This window comes from Ambystoma mexicanum, chromosome 5p (genome assembly GCF_040938575.1).
Source record: "Ambystoma mexicanum isolate Mex_15411 chromosome 5p, UKY_AmexF1_1, whole genome shotgun sequence".
NCBI classification, from domain to species: domain Eukaryota; kingdom Metazoa; phylum Chordata; class Amphibia; order Caudata; family Ambystomatidae; genus Ambystoma; species Ambystoma mexicanum.
In genome coordinates this window covers 548,246,459-548,259,391 of record NC_090930.1, presented here as the reverse complement: position 1 = coordinate 548,259,391, position 12,933 = coordinate 548,246,459, and positions in this window count along the sequence as shown.

Sequence of the window (12,933 nt, the reverse complement as noted above, 5' to 3'; positions counted from 1 at the left end):
TTGACACAGTCAACCATGCCATCCTGCTCAACCATCTCTATGATAACCTGGGTATCACTGGTCAGGCTCTGGCGTGGCTGACTTCTTTCCTCTCCAATCAACCCTCCCAGGTCAAACTTGGGTCCTTCCTCTCCGACATCTTTTTCTCTACCTGTGGTGTCCCCCAGGGATCTAACCTCTAAGCCTGGCTGTTGAACCAATACTTGGCACTCCTTGCCCACCGCATCGCCACTCTCTGTCCCAACTTTCAGTGCTATGTGGATGATACCCAGCTTATTTTCAGGCTACCTTCAGCCTCTTCCTCGCCTCCCCTCACCTCTGACTGTCTGTCTGCCATTCAGGAATGGTGTGCAGCCAACGACCTCTGCCTTAATGCCAGTAAGACTGAGATGCTACTCATCGGCACACCCACTCCCTCCTTCCCTGCAGCTCTCTGGCCGGCCTCTCTTGGCCCTCCTCCCACTCCCACCTGCAAGGCTAAAAACCTCAGGGTTATCTTCAACTCCGCACTCTCCTTCTCCCCTCACATCTCTGACGTCTCCAAAAAGTCACACTACCTGCTGCACATCCTTAGAGGTATTCTTCCTTTCCTCTCATTCTCCCAGAAGCTCACTGTCTCCAGAGCCCTGGTCCTCTCCAAGCTGGACTACTGTAACAGCCTCTATCTAAATCTGCCTGCCTCTACTCTCCGCCCTCTGCAACTTATCCAGAACAGGACTGCAAGACTTGTCCTTGACCTCAAGCCCAGGGATCGTATCTCTCCAGGACTGAAATCTCTGCACTGGCTCCCAGTGGCTGCGAGGATTAAGTTAAAAACCCTCTGCATTGTACACAAGGCCTTCTGGGGTCGGGGACCAAAATACCTTCAACTATCTCTACCTAAATATCTCCCTTCTCGTGCTCTTCGCTCATCTGCCTCCAACTCCCTTAGGGTCAGTCGCTTCTCCAAGCAACGAGTTGGTGGCAGATTACTCTCTTCAGCAGGGGCCTCTCTATGGAACAGCCTTCCTGCCTCCCTGAAACTTGAGGAGAACCATCTCCGGTTCCGGAAACACCTCAAAACCTTCCTCTTTGCTTCTGCTTACTCTCCTCCTCTCCCTTGCTGAATTCCTGACCGTAATTGCACTGGCTACCTGTGCCACCCTTTTGATCTCTGGCCCAGGCCCCATCAATTACCCACCTGCACGGCCTCCCTGGAAACCCCTGCACTTGGGACCGTTTCCTGTATCCCTTCAGTCCCCCCTTACTAGCACTTACGTCTGCACTTCCTTGCACTTACCACTAGCTGGCTGTTATGTGTCATATTTATTCCACTTCCCATGCACTGCACTTTTCCCCTGTCCCTTCCCCCTGTGCATTTTTCCTTTCCCCCTTCCCATGCACTTGCGCGATCTGAATGACACCTGCCCTAGTAGGATTGTTGTTTTGTCCTCCCTTTGTTTCCCCCCCTTGCCTCGTCGCGCCTTGAAACACTTGTGTATAGGCATGTTATAAATGCCATATGATATCATATCATACACAAAGTTTATGTGGATGGATGCTCCTATCAAGTTGATTGCAACAGGGAAAATGACCTGCTGGCTGCCATTGGCAATGCTTGGGTGAATGATACCCCTGAACCCTATGCTGGTTGTAAAATAGGACCCCAAAGTAGTCAGGTTGCAGAGTTGACGGCCGTTTATCAAGCCATCCTCACTGCAGTGTACCACCAACTCAATGAACTGGTCATAATCACTGACTCTGATTATGTCAGGAATTAGTTTATGGAGCACCTGATTAACTGGAAAAAATTGAGTTATGCCTCATTGTGTTACGCTCACCTGGTCTCTGCGGGGGCGTTGAGGCACGGTTGGAGCCCTCCCTCAACCTGGCTCCTCTGGATCGCCTCCCTCTCCCGGTTGCTGCAGAGCCTGCTGTTCTGGATGCTGGTATTGCCTCTGAGAGAAGATGAGAGATAATGAGAATGGTGTGGGGGTTTCGTGACTTCCCTTGACCCTCTCATGCCAAAATAAAGTGTGCAAGCGTTTTCCAGCGCAAGCTCACCTTTTGTGTTGTAATGTTGAGCTATCCGTCCTGCTTATCGTAGCAGGGGTGCATAGAGCGGACTGAGTTGCTTCACTGGTCCGTGGAAGTGTTGATCCAGAGCGGCAGCGACCAATCCACTTAGAAGCTAAGTCTTTTGGTTGTGATTATAGTTTGTTTATTATAATGTCTGTGTCTTGTTCAATAATCATTCTTGTAATGTCTATTCTTATCCCTATAGGTATGAAGAAGCAGATCGGAGTCGTGGAGCAAATCCGGGGGGTTCCTTGAGCCTGATGGAACTGGTAAGTAGGCCTTATAATGGAACTCTAGGCACTGGTATGGCGGCCAAGCGTTTGTTATTGTTATGAATTCTAACCTGTTGTTCTCTCTTTTCTCTTGCAGGAGAAGGCCGACGGTGAAGAACGAAGTCCAGAAGCTCGATGCAGCTTCCGCAGTTGCAGGGTGAAGACTTTGTGAAGAAAAGGAACGAAGTGGAGCTGCGGTTAGCTGGCCGCCCGGATCAGGTGAGAAGAAGGCCCCGACTTTGGTAGTGATGGTATGCAGGTAAGAGGCGCACACAGCGATGGAGTGGCTGGGAGCAGGTAGGAGCGTCTTTGGCGATCGAGTAGCTGGATTCAGGTAAGAGGTGCGCACAGTGATGGAGTAGCTGGATTCAGGTAAGAGGCACTCACAGCGATAGAGTAGCTGGATTCAGGTAAGAGGCACACACAGCGATGGAGTAGCTGGAATTAGGTAAGAGGCACGTACAGCAATGGAGCGGCTGAAAGCAGGTAAGAAGTGCCATCAGCGGTGGAGATGCTGGAATCTGGTAAGATGTCTTCAGAGATGAAGCAGCTGGAATCAAGTGGATGCACAGGTAAGAACAGTGGTAAGCGTTACGCTGCAAAAGCAGAACAATGCGAAGCAGAGGCATGTGGATGGGTTGGCGTTATATAGGCTGGCCCTGGCCCCACCCTTTAGACCCACCTAGTGGCTCCACCTTGCCCCACCCAGGGACTCCTGCACGTGCCTTCCAATGTCATTCTATGGCCACGCCTGGCCCTGCTGCACGTGCCTTTGGCACAGAGTGTACTAGGCACAGTTCTACATTAGCCTGGCACCAGAGGTGCCAGGACTGAGTTCATTTGGACCCTGGGGATGAGGGAGGACTGGCCCTTATTTCTGTGGCCATGACACATTGGTAAGGAGAGCGCTATCTGGCTGGGACCAGTGGGTGGTACCTACCTCATTCTGAAGCCTGATGTTGAATTACGCCCTTGATGCAGCCACTACCAGTCATAGGGGGTTTCACACAACATTAGAAATCTTGCGCGATGTTGCCTACTGGCCACACATCAGCCAGTATCTCGACACTTACCTAAATCGGTGCCTTGTGTGTGCTCAATTTCAACCCAGTTCACTCACACACAGAGTTCCCCTACAAAAAGGGAAAGACACTGCCGTGGTCAGATTTTCAGGTTGATTTCATTGGCCAATGTTTTGCTCCTCTAGAGGAAACAAGTACATGTTGACTGTGACATGCTTGTTCACAAAGTGGGTAGAATGTCTTCCAACCCCAAATTGTAAGGCAGAGACAGCTGCTGCACTTATGATCAATCGCATCTTCTCTCGTTTCGGCCTCTCGCAAAGCATTAAGTCAGACTGAGAAAGCCTTTTTACAGGTGAGGTGATGGTGAAGATTTGGGAGATTCTAGTGGTAAAAAGAAAACTCCACATTGCCTACTGCTTGGCCTCACATGGGGGGGTAGAGAGATACAACAAAACAATTGTGAATATCTTAAAGAAGTTTGTGTAGGACTCTGGAGTTGGGGCATCTGATTAACGCTTGTCCTGATGGCGATTGGGTGTACACCCTCTTCTGCAACAAAGATGTCTCCATTTGAGCTCATGACCGGATGAAAAATGATGTTACTGCAGCATCTGCTCTATAGAACTCAAGAGCAGACACTGATAAATGCATCCACTACTCATGAGTACATTGAAAATGTAAGGTAGCACCTCCAGCATGCTTTTGCTTATGCCCTGCGCAATTTAGAAAAGTCAGCTGAAGGAATGAAGACATATAATGATCTAAAGACCACCATGAAAGAATATGAAGTAGGTGACAAGGTTTACCTGTACAAGTTTCAAAGGAATCAGGCCAAGGAGACAGAATTTCTTCCACCATGGCGTGGTGCCTTTGAAATTGTAGATAACATAGCACCTGTTGCCTACAAGATCCACATCCCAAAAGGATAGCAGACAGAAGAAAAACTGGTCCAAATCAATCAGTCAAAAAGCTGTCATACCAGACACGCTTTACAAATGATTGAGAGACCAAATGAAAGTCAAACACATGAACCATCTGAAGAATGAAAAGGGAGGATGATAAATCAGATGGAAACTAAGACGAATATATATATAGAGAGAGAGAGAGAGATAGAGAGAGAGAGAGAGCAGGGGTAATGTACCTGGTGATTATGGTGAAAAGAAAGAAAAGAAATGAAAAATGTGTTTTATGAAATGGTGAAAATGTCTTTTTATACTCGTATGCTGTTGTTGTTAATTTTATGTAAATCTTCTGAGGACAAATGTGTGTAAAAACTACTGACCCTCTTTTTCTTTCTATTATTGGAGAACTAACCTCCTTAATTTCCAGCCTAGAGGTAAGAGAGGAGTCCGTGAGAACCCCAGGAAGCCCAGAAAAGAAGCAAGAAGGGGGGTGCCGTGCCACACCCCCAACCCAAAGATGGAAGGGGAGGCTGGAGTGCCCACTCTCTAATGAAGGAGGAAAGAGGGTGCCGTGCCATACCCCCCAACCCAGAGATGAAAGGGCTGACTGGAGTGCCCACTCCATAATGAAGGATATTGCGCCTAATGAAACCTCACTCTGCTCTTATCTTCCCCACCAAAGTGTCATGGAAGAACAGTGGGGGGCAGGTGGGATGCATTCAAAGGCCCCAAAATGAAGGTCCCCTTCACATGAAAAGCAGTATTTTTCAACACTGAGCCAAAAATGGCTTGGCATGTGTATTTTTCAAGTTAACATTGAAGGGCCATGTGAAGAAGGCCTACCAGTCATTACCAAAGGAAAAGTAGCATTTGAATCCACAAACGAAGAAGGAATAAAAGGTCCCATTCACATGGAAAAACTAACTAGATTTTTAAACACTGACACAAAAATGGCTTGACGTGTATTTGCAGGTTAAATGTCAAAACGTTTACCACTGCTAACAGGAAAAGTGTTCGGGAAAAAGACATGGTGCGGGTTGACAAAAAGTATTGTATATTATGTTTTGCATACAAAATACCAGTGACATTTGAAAAGCCACTTTGAAGGCAGTGATAGCAGGACAGTTCCACCTGGCTGGATCATCACCAACCTGTATGAAAAAGTGGGCCACAGCTTCAAAGAGCAAACAACCAACTTCAAAGAGACTCATAAAAAAACTCAACAGACAGATGGCTGGATGAAGCAGATCTCCCATTTGCTGAACATACATTTTAAAAGTCATTTAAACAGACTATTATGACTTAGGCCTTTTTTCCCAGCAACCATAAGGCATATTTTCTTCATTTATGTACCAATTTTTAGGTAATTTCCAGGCGATTTTGGAGATATAAAAGTCCTACACCTATGAGTTATGGAACTGTAATGGCCAGTTAAACTAGGCTCCTGGCTAATCTGAAAATTTACCAAATGTAAGAGTTTGCAAACTGGTGAAGGGTAAAATTTGGAATATGGGTAGGAAATGAAATGTTCATAACTGTTATGCTTTCTGTGAAAATGACAGAAAATTGCCACACAGCCCCACAAAATGGTGCAGACCTAGCTGTCGTCTTATGTAATTCCCTATGATTAACTGAAAAGGAAAATATATATGTTATGGCAGTTGCTAGTAAAAAATGAAGTTTTTCTACATAACTTGTTTTTGCCAACTATTTTACAGGAGAACAAATAGGCATTGGAAATGTGGCTGCCATATGTCTGCTCCAGTCTATTTAACCAATCTGTTGAGATGGGCTGGATTTGGGCGGCGAGAGAAGGGTAACTGTCCAATCCTAGTTGTGAAAACCCTGGCAAGGTACATCCTCAAGATTGTAAAATTGGTGGTGTCATTGCTGCTACTGTATCAGGAGGAAGGGACAGTGCTGCTGAAATGTACCATCAAAATAGTGCTGCTGCAACTTACAATATGACAGCTGCAAGGAAACATCAGAGGAGATTGCTTCTGGGTGGAGCTGTATATAGCTAGGAAGGCCTAAATGCTGACTGAGTCCTATGGTGGAGAGCGGGAGGCCATCCTTCAGAGTCGAGTGGCCACACCCCTGCCCTATCTTTCCAGAGGGTCATGACATGCAGCTGGTTGTCCTGAACTTTAAAAAGAGGCTGTATATGTAGGTAGAACTGAGCCCTGGAAAACCAAAAGGTAGGGGGAGTCTGCTTGCCTTAAATCCTTACCCTTTATATTGGGCGGGGGGAAAACTGTGTATATCCTTAGCCTATTTAGCTAAAAAGATTAATTTAATTAATTCCCCATTTTGTGGAGCACTACTGGTGATGTATGTTAAAATTCTAAATTAACAAAGCTCACTTCCCAATGTGCGCTCAAAAATATAGCCAACAATTCAATTTGGTAATCTTTTTTTGTCCAGTTGACCCCAACTTCTTTAAGGAAGAGGCGTGTCTTTGTTCTTAAATCAGTCCATTCTTTTTGTCCAGCTTCCCCAACACAGGCCTTTTTGTGGAGGGGGGTCTGAAATCTAAAATTCCCCAAATCATTTCAATTTTTCTGTCTGTCTTCCCCAACACAGACCAAAGTAGGGGGGTCTGAAAAACAAATTGCACACTGTGTTTTTTTTAAACCAAAAGTGTGGGTGAACTCATAATTGCCATATGTATTTATATCAATCTTGAAATCCTACTGCTAGCCTTTAAGCATGCAGGAAAACTGAAAGTGTGCACCACTGCTTCTATAAATGTGCCCACTGACCAGCGCTAATTATTTCTTGAAGTGAAATCTGTAGAAAGTGAAGAATTGTGATTTGTGTTCTTTTCAACTCACTTTTGTGATTTATTTATGTTGAGAGAAGTTTATTGTGTGTGCCACTGATGAAGTGGTGTTTGACATTTTCGTATGAATTTTCTATTACTTTTAATATTAAATAAATACAAATATATTTCTTGTAGACTGTCCTGGTTCATGGCTCATTTATAGCTTGAGGGGAGGGATCAAAGGGCCATGATATGTGTCTGAAGTAGGGCTGAATAAAAGAATCTGTTAAACAGTTTGCTGCGTCACACCTTGAGTGGGGAGTGAAGGACCTCCCTGTGTTGAAGGTGGAGCTCCCACCTTGAGTGGGGAGTGAAGGACCTCCCTGTGTTGAAGGTGGTTTGTCAATAAACCGTTACATGATACTGAAAAACATTATATCAATTTAGAATTAACAGCATTTCAGTCACTCACCGAAGATTGGAAAATGGTTGGGTGGCTTTATATTTACTAGGTTGAGCATGCCTCCCACTTCACTTCAAAAACCTGATCACTGTGCAATGTCAAGAGCAAGGAGAGGGTATTTTTATTACAAGATTATTTTCCATGAGAAGGGTATGATGGCCAACTCCATTTCCCCAACCCAGTCACTTCCTTTCTCTATGGTTTTCACAGATGACACACTACAAATAATTTCTTCATTAGGGTGTGATGGGGGCCATGGAAACACAGGCCCATGTATATAATATCTGTGAAAACAGGGTACTTTTTATATGCTACACTGTCAGATTTCCCTAATTTACACAGCACACACAGCACAGAAAACACATTTTGGCATGTATTTAGGTGTAATCTCCAGATTCAAGTACAATGAATAATCGGGATGTAGCTCACACTCACAAACTACAATATCCTATTCTCTTTCTATGAATAATAATTTGTCCACCCTTGTGTTCTGTCAGAAATGCTGTTTTCTATATGTTGTTCAATCTCAGTAGTATACATTCTCACAGGAAAGATGTCTCACGAGACACAATCTTTTAAAAATTAGAGCAAGACCATGGATCCTTCCAGGCAAATGTGTGAATATTTTGTATTTATTAATTCATTAAAATATCAAACCTTTTCAAAAACAGATATACAGAATACATACAATAGACAAAAGCATTCCATAAAAGAATCAATATCAATACAGAAATTGGATGTTGCTCAAAACTACACATAGAAAGTGCAAATAAGCTTCAAAATGTTCAAGTCAGCTAATGCCACATTCTACCTAGAAAGTATTAAATTGTATACTTTTATGTGTTATTGCACACACCCTTATTTATGAGAATGTATGGATACATTTAAAAAACCACAATTACTTACAGTAGTTTTCTAAAGGTTGTTCAAAGGAGCAAAACGCTTCCCTCTATTTTTTTTATTTTTTTTTTATTAAGTGTATTTGGTTTATTACAAACCTTTCACCATCAATAAAACATTTCATTTTACAAAGAGATCTGTCACAGCCAGTCAACATCAAGCAGATAAAAAAAATTGGATTAATTCACAATACAATGTTCGATAAAGTATTTACAACAACACTGCACGGTGAGTCCTTTTAGCCATTTCAGTTCAGTTTTTGTGATGCGTTTCCTTCATCAATAAGGTCTAGCCTTTTTAGTGTGTTTTCCAGAAATGTGACTGTTATGAAATTTATTTTTGGAGATTGGCAGGCATAGATTTTGCTCCACCATTTTTCTGCATCTAGGCCGCATAAGTCAGTGATGTTACTGGTTAAGTATAAATTTCGCAGTTCTCTCAGCTCTGTGCAAAATAGCACTAAGTGATGTAGTGATTCTTCACCTTTGTTGCACAGTCTGCACTTTGTACATATTTTTTCTCTAGTATATCTTGCCTTTGTTGTTTTGTTTCGCAAGGTATTTAACCTGAAGCGTAATAACAGATCTCTTTGTTTGGGGTTCGGAAACTTTCTCAGATAATCTGGTATGATAGTCATCGCCCCACAGTTAGATTTCAGGAGTGTGTGCGTTTTTGACCGAGCTCTTTCCATTTCAGTTTTCGACCAGTCCTCAGCCCAAAGTGCTCTCTTTATAGCTATCAGGTTTTCTGCTAAAGATTGGGCTTTGAGGGTAAATTCTGTCAGAGTTTGTTCATTTTCTCGTTTCCAATCTTCTACCACTTTTTCTTCATAGTTGTTAAATTTTGTAAATAATTCGAATTGGGGCGGCATTGTATTATTCGTTATTTTTCTATACAACATTAGTTTATTGTAACGAATGTGTATATATAATGATGTTAGTCCCAGTTCGTGTCTAATTACCGTCATTGGAGTAGCTTTTGGTATCGGTAAGATTTTTTTCCATAACAAACCTTCTAGCATGGTCCAAAACTTCTCTGGGATATTCATACAGGTTTCTGCTCCGTATATCAATGTCGGAATTACTTTCAATCTGTAAAACGTGATCACTGGTCGAAGGGAGAATTTTCCATATCTTTTATTGATAATGGTCGCTTGAGCTGTTAGCTGTTTTGTCTTTGCCTTTAACATCCTTTTCCAGGGCTCTTCGTTTTTTATTCCACTTATTTGTGCTCCCAGATATCTCATTTCGTCACATGGTTTTATCCAGGTTTCGTTTACTTTCCATTCTTCGTTTTTTGTCTTTTTCCATCTTTTATCACCGAATATTAGTATTTCGTTTTTTTCTGCGTTTATTTCTAGGTCATTGTTTTCTAGATATTTTTCGACCTGATTTAAAGCTCTATGCAGACCAATTTGTGTATGATCTAAAATTATCAGGTCGTCTGCATAGAGCAGATGGTTGATCGGTCTGCAATTCAATTTCGGTGGAAAAGTCCTGCTATTTCCAAAGCAGTGTTGTAGGTCTTCAATGTAAAAGCAAAACAAAGTAGCTGCTAACGGGCATCCTTGTTTAAGGCCTTTTGTTGTTTTTATCTCCTTAGATAGATTACCGTCTTGATCTAATTTGACTCTCATTGAGGTTTTAGCGTACAGTTCTTTGATGGCTTTCAGGAGATCTGTCGGGCAGCCTTTCGAGGCCAATTTTTCCCAGAGGCGGCTTCTTTTCACACTGTCAAATGCTTGCCTTAAATCAATACTGGCTGTGTACAGTTTTTGTTTATTTGTATAGGCTCTTCTTTTCATCAGTCCTAGAATTAGCAGATTTAAGTTGCATCCCACGTTCTCAACAAAACCTGATTGTCTTTTATCATATATATTAGAATCCTTAATCCACGTTTTCAATTGTTTTAACAGGAGGGTGGCAAAGATTTTTCCAACACAATCCAATAGGGCAATTGGCCGATAGTTTTTCGGGTCCATCCTATTGCCTTTTTTGAAGATCGGGACAATAATGGCCGATTTCCATGATTTTGGTATTTGTCCCTGTTTCACAATCCTCTTAAAGAGTCTTTCGCAGAAAGTTGCCCATTTTTCTGGGTCTTCTTTTAGCACTGCATTTGATAGACCATCAGGTCCTGGAGCTCTCGAGGAGCTTGCTCTTAAGATTAGGGACTTTATCTCTTCCTTATCGAAATGGATTTCCCAGGGGCATGGTCTTTCTTCTTTGGTATTATTTTCCATATCCAGCGTTTTTGGTTCATTAAACAATTTTGCAAAATGCTCAGTCCATACGGTTTCTGATATTGGATTCATGAGCGCTACTGTTGATTGTTTATCATTTAGTAGGTCCCATAATGTCCTGCTATTTGCATTGGATATTGCTTTCTGCATTGCTTCAGCATCTTGTTGTAGCAGTTTTGCTTTATGGGCTTTCTGCCAGTTTTTGTATTTTTGTTTTCTTTTTTGTATCATTGCTTTCGTGTCTTTGTTCTTTCCATTTTTTAATGCACGTAGATCTTTTCTTAATAATCTCTTTTCTCTCGCTACTACTGTGTCATATACATGTAGTTTTTTAGTTCTTAGTTTTAGGTATTTTCCAGAGTATTGTCTAAATATCTGTAGCGATGTATCATATTCTACAGACTTTTTTTCTTTGGATTGCCACTTTTCTAGATTTTCTAATACAGTGTCAAAGTCACTTTTTTTCAACCTTAATCGATTTAGGCCATGTTCTAACTCTATTTTTACGTCCCATTTTTGCTTTATTCGGGTTTCCCAGTGTAGAAATTCGGCGATGATTGGTTCATGATCGCTATAGTTTGAAGGTGTTATTTTGAAACTTTGGATTTTCGTTAATAACCGTTCACACACAAACATGTAATCTAGTGTGTTACTTGCAATGCCATTTGACCAGGTCTTTGCTGGCGGTATATCTCCATTCGTGTTCCCATTTAATCTATGTAATCTCCTTACATCCATTTCTTCATTCCATTTTTTCCCACGTTTGCATTTTTGGTCTTTTTTTTGGTTTGTATCATGTTGGGTTGCTTTATTTTCTTCAAAGCAATCTGCGTTAAGGTCACCGCAGATGATGATATTTAGGTCTTTGTATGCTTCTATTTTTTCATCTAAGCATTCCGTTATTTGATCTATGAAGCATTCACTTTCGATGTTTTGGGGGTTCCAATAGACATTCAATATTAGCATTATTTGCTTAACTTTTGAGGCTTCGAGCTGGAAATTTATGACTGTTGCCTGTATATACGGGTTAATATTCTTGGATTCGATTACTTTTATTTCTGACCCGTTTTTGATTAATGTTAAGAGACCTGCAGACAGTCTTCCAAGTGCACTTCCTTTGGCGGGGTTGCATAGCACAGTGAATCCTTCCTTAAATGGGGCAATTTTTAACCAAGATTCTTGTATACATATTATGTCTAGCTCGTTTAAGGATGGATTGAAATCATTAAAGAGGTGGCTGTGACCTCTGGTGTTCCAGCTTCCTATTTTCCATCGATCAGTGTAAGCTTTTTTGGATGGCTATAATTTTGGTTTAGTAGCAAGGGTGCCAGCTAGCCAATTCCATAATTTCGGGACCTCTTTTGTTGTTTGTTGGGGATTTGTTGATTCACTTGTTATTTGGGTTCTTCTTATGGTTATTTTTATTTTGTTTAAATGCTCTTTTTTGTGCTTTTGAATCTGATCTTCATTTCCATTTCTTTTTAGTATTCCATTTGATGGTTCCGTGGTTAAATATATTGTGTTTTTGCTTCCACCTGGATCACTCTGATCATACTGGTAGTTCTCTCTCTGATTTGACTTTCTATTTTCAATTTTCGATTTAATGTGGTGTGCTTCTTCATCTTCCGAGAATTTCCTCTCAAAAAGCACAGTTTTACTTTTTTCACTGGTTTCTGGTTTATCATTGATGTTTTGGTAGTCTACTGGTTCTGAGATTTTAAAGCCCAGTACTCGAAAGTTCTCATGTGCCTCTAGCATAATAGTGGCGAGTAGCACCGAGTTCGTCGTAATTTCTACCAGGTCGACACGCGTTTCTTCAGGGAAGCTTACTGTCAATATTTCTTCTGATTTTATTGTTTTCAGTTGTGGAATGTATTGTAAAAGTTTCATTACTGCTGATCTATTGAGTATCAGACCATCCGAATTTCTTACTATTTTTTCGAGTATTACAACCCTATTTTTCGGTGGTTTAGGTTTTTGTTTCATCCATTTATGCTTTCTGTCGGTAGTTCTAGCGTTTCCTTGTTTGTCGCTCAAAAGCCAGTTCTCTTTTCTTATTTCATTTTGTTGTGTATTGTTCGAATTCAACAGTTGTACATTTTTTTGTGGAGAGCATTCATTCATTTCTTTTGGTTTGGAGTATTTTGCTGTACATTTTTTTAATTTTTCACTTAGGGTTAGAAAATCTTCTTTATTCACCACCCTAGGATCAATGCATACTTCTTCAGCTTCATAAATATTTTAATCCGTTATTACTCTTTCCTGTATTTCGTTTGTATATCCAAATCCGTCGTCATAAACAGAGCA